Source organism: Eptesicus fuscus, chromosome 5 (assembly GCF_027574615.1).
Source record: "Eptesicus fuscus isolate TK198812 chromosome 5, DD_ASM_mEF_20220401, whole genome shotgun sequence".
Lineage (NCBI taxonomy): Eukaryota > Metazoa > Chordata > Mammalia > Chiroptera > Vespertilionidae > Eptesicus > Eptesicus fuscus.
Window position 1 is genome coordinate 42,878,427 of NC_072477.1, and position 3,888 is coordinate 42,882,314.

The 3,888-nt window shown below is 44.9% G+C and overlaps 1 long non-coding RNA gene across 1 annotated transcript; it reads right to left on the reverse strand.

Annotated features, from left to right (window-relative positions):
• Positions 1 to 1,355: 1,355 nt before the first annotated feature.
• LOC129148986 (uncharacterized) lies at positions 1,356 to 3,631 on the reverse strand. The gene is made up of 3 exons (XR_008555969.1): positions 3,547 to 3,631; positions 1,674 to 1,731; positions 1,356 to 1,579 (listed from the first exon to the last, which is right to left on the reverse strand). It is a non-coding gene; the product is annotated as an uncharacterized LOC129148986 (long non-coding RNA).
• Between the last annotated feature and the right edge of the window lie 257 nt (positions 3,632 to 3,888).

The following is a 3,888-nucleotide window of genomic DNA, read 5'->3' on the forward strand; positions in this document are numbered from 1 at the left end:
TCAGAATGGATCCTGCGTAACTCTCTACAAAAAAGACTGCAGCCCAGCCTGTGTGGCTCAGTGGCTGAGCATCAACTCATGAATCAGGAGGTCACTGTTTGATTCCCTGTCAGGGCATATGCCTGGGTTGCTGCAGGTTCGATCCCCAGTGTGGGGTGTGCAGGAAGCAGTTGATCAATGACTCTATCTCATCATTGATGTTTCTATCTCTTTCTCTCTCTCTCTCCTTTACTCTCTGAAATCATATATATATATATATATATATATATATATATATATATATATATATATATATATATAAAACAAACATCCAAAAACAACCATTTAGGATTCTTATGAGCTGTGTTGGAGAGAGGGGTGACTGGAAGAAAAAATGGGTGGATGATAGACGAATTGTTATATGAATAAGTGGGTAAATGAACAAATGGGTGAATGGCTAGAAAGCTGCACAAATGATTGAATTTGCTGGGCTCCAAAGGTCCTTGGGCCCACCACAGCACTGACCACATGACTTCAAAGATATCCGTTCACACACTGGTCTTCCCTACCAGATTCTGAGCTTCTCAAAGGCAGAAAGTTAATTTATCGAGTTTGTGTGTGTGTGTGTGTGTGTGTGTGTGTGTGTGTGTGTGTGTGTTTCCTGGGCTCTAGTGCAGTGTCTGGCACATTGATGGAGGTATTAGTTAGGATGTAGATTTGGCTGCTGTTACTTGCATGAGGGAGCACCACAAAGTCCTCTGTGCAGCCAGCAAGAAGGAAAAAAAGGAGGAGGGGAAGGCACCTGTGTCCTCTACAAAGGCAGGACCTGGGAGGTGCACACTTCACTTTGGCTCTCATTCCAGAAATTCATCATATGGCCACACCTTGCTGAAAGCATGCCTGAAAATGCAGTCTTACTCTGCGTGGCCTTGTGTCCATCTAAAAGTCAGTGGTTCTAAAAATAGCAGAAACAGTTATTGGAAGGCAATTAGGCTCTGCCACCTAAGTGAGCAACACATTCTTACCTATATATATAAAAGCCTAAGTGGCCGTTCAACCGTTCGACCATTCGAGGGGTCCCAGATTGCAAGAGGCACCGGACCTTTAGTTTATGAAATAAATATAAACAAATAAATGAATCTGATACTGCAAGTCTATATTCTGAGAAGGAAAAGCATGTTGAATCAGAGTTAAGTGAAAAAAGCAAAATAGGATTGATGGATATAGTATACAATTCTTTGCTGCCCTTCTTTGTTGAGAGTGGCAATGGGCCTAGATAAAATATTCCACTTCCCAGGCTCCCTCCAAGTGGCCAGGTGACACCACTGTGGGCAATGAGATATAAATAAAAGATAGCTGGAGACCTTTGGGATGTTTTTGCTTTAATACAAGTATCACTTTCCCTCTTTCTTTCTACTTCTTGATTTCTGAAATACAGATGTGAGAGTGAAGGTGGAATGGTCAACTTGTGACCATGAGATAATAAACAAGAAAGCAAAAGCCACACGTTAAGTTTGACAGTCAAAGGATGGAAAGTGGCTGGGACATTGATGATGTCATGACAACGCTGCCTGACCTCGATTGCCTGCCTCCAGACTGCCTGTTAATGAGAAACAGAAGCACGTATTTGGTTAAGCCAGGGTAGTGGCTTTCTGTTTTATGCAGTCTAACTGATATATATATATGAAACTCACTGATTATGTAGAATATTCTGGCAGGACACACAAGAAACTGAAGCCGGAGCCACCTCTCCTGGGAAAAGAAGTCGTGAGTGATTGGAGGACAGGGGTAGACAAGAGATTACTTTTCATTTATAGTCTTGTATTTTTGAATGAACTGTTGGCATTTATATATTCAACAAAATGTGTTGAAATAACATCTTACTGTGAGGAAAGTCAAGTGACACTGTTTCATTCATCAATTTGATGGCTCAAGAAAGATAATGTCCAGCAGTTTTATTATTGTAACACCTTGTTATGTTGTCATCAGAGGCAAGGTTGTTCCAAGAAATTTACAAGTGGTGGGTCAAGCACTGAATTTTGAAAATCATTTACTCATTAAAAATAAATGAGCAGATATATGCTATCCTATAAAAGGCTAATAATATGCAAATAGACCGAACGTTGGAACAACTGAAGAACCGAACAACTGGTCGCTATGACGTGCGCTGACCACCAGGGGTGTGTGCAGAACATGGCGGGCGTTGGCCACAGCAGGATGGTGGAGCAGGTGAGTGGGGGCGCCAGACCAAGGCATGGCACCGGTCGCTGTCATTGGGGAGAGCCTCTAGTGGTTACTGAAAATTTTTTGCTCCTGTGCGCCACGGTCCTGCCTGGCACTTGCACCCACTGCCAGTGCCGGCCCCGCTCGCACCCGCTGCTGGTGCTCGGCGCCAGTCCTGATCACTCGGCGCCATCAGCGAGTGCGAGCAGCAGCTGCCGGCCCTGATCACCTCTGAGGGCTTCTCCACCTCCCCCTGCTCCTGAGGGGTGATGGGGGCAGCAGCCGCTGCTCGCACCCGCTGACAGCTCTAGCCCCACTTGCACCCGCTGCTGGCGCTGGCCCCAATTGCTCCACACGTGGGAGCAGCAGCGGTGGGAGTGGGGCTGCTGGCAGACAGGGGACCTGGGGGCCATGGTCAGAGGGTCCAGGAGGGGGCACAGAGGATGTGCCGAGACCCACCCCTGTGCCCACTGCAGCCTCGCTGCCCACAGTTCCTTTCAAGGTGCACGGATTCGTGCACAGGGCCCCTAGTACTTCAATAAAAGTGGAAGTTGGGCTGTAATTGTTTTTCGGGTTGTTTTTTTTTTTGCTTATTTAAAAAAATTTTTTTTCTAAATTGATTTAGAGAGAGAGGAAGGGAGAGGGAGAGAGAAACATCAATCAGTTGCCTCCTGCAAGCCCCCATCAAGGACTGAACCTGAAACCCAGGCATGTGCCCTGACTGGGAATGGAACCAGCGACCTTTTGGTGCATGAGACAACACTCAACCAATTGAGCCACACCTGCCAGGGCTTGGCTTATTTTGTTTTCTTTAAACCAGAGACTTCATTGTCTCAGTTAGGCTTTAGTTATATCTCTAATATTTTATCTTTTAAGCCAGAATATACTGTTCTTTCTCTTATCATTCACTATATATTTTTTAAAATATATTTTTATTGATTTTACAGAGAAAGGAAGGGAGAGACAGAAAAACACTGATGAGAGAGAAACATCAAGCCTGCAACCTGGCCATGTGCCCTGACTGGTGCCCTATCCGTGCACGGGACTTCACTCAACCAGCTGAGCCACACATGCCAGGCTCATCCAGGTATATTTCCTAATTTGAAATTAGTCAACTATCTAAATACAGTGGATTCAAATATAAGATAACACTCTCACTCCCTTGAATTACAGTGCTCTTTCTTGAGAGGCAGAGACATGACTGGTTCAGTGAGCTGCCCCAAGGTGCACGTGACCCACCACTTAGCCTCAGCTCACAGCGATCAGCCCAGCCAGTGGCACCAGAAATGGTTGTGGGGATAATGAATGATCTTGGTGTCTGTGAGGTGTGATTCTTTTACTCACTTTCACTTTCTTCTTCTTTTACCAATAGAAAAATTCTTATTCTCAGAACTGGGAAGGAGGCAGCGGAGATGCACCAAACACAAAGACCGCATCCACATCCAGAAGGCACAGGAAAGAGCGTGCCTGGAGGATCATTTGTATTAGGAACCACATGGCAGCACCAAGTGAAAAACAAACAATGGAGCAAGTGCAATTGCTCATAATCACAGTCACATGGCTATGTGTGCTTGAATTCTGTTAGAATTTTAAATAGTCAAATAAGAGTAACTCATGTTTATTCTGCAACAGCACGTGCTTCTTTCTTTCCTAATATTATCTGTGGTGCGAAGACATGGGAAAAAT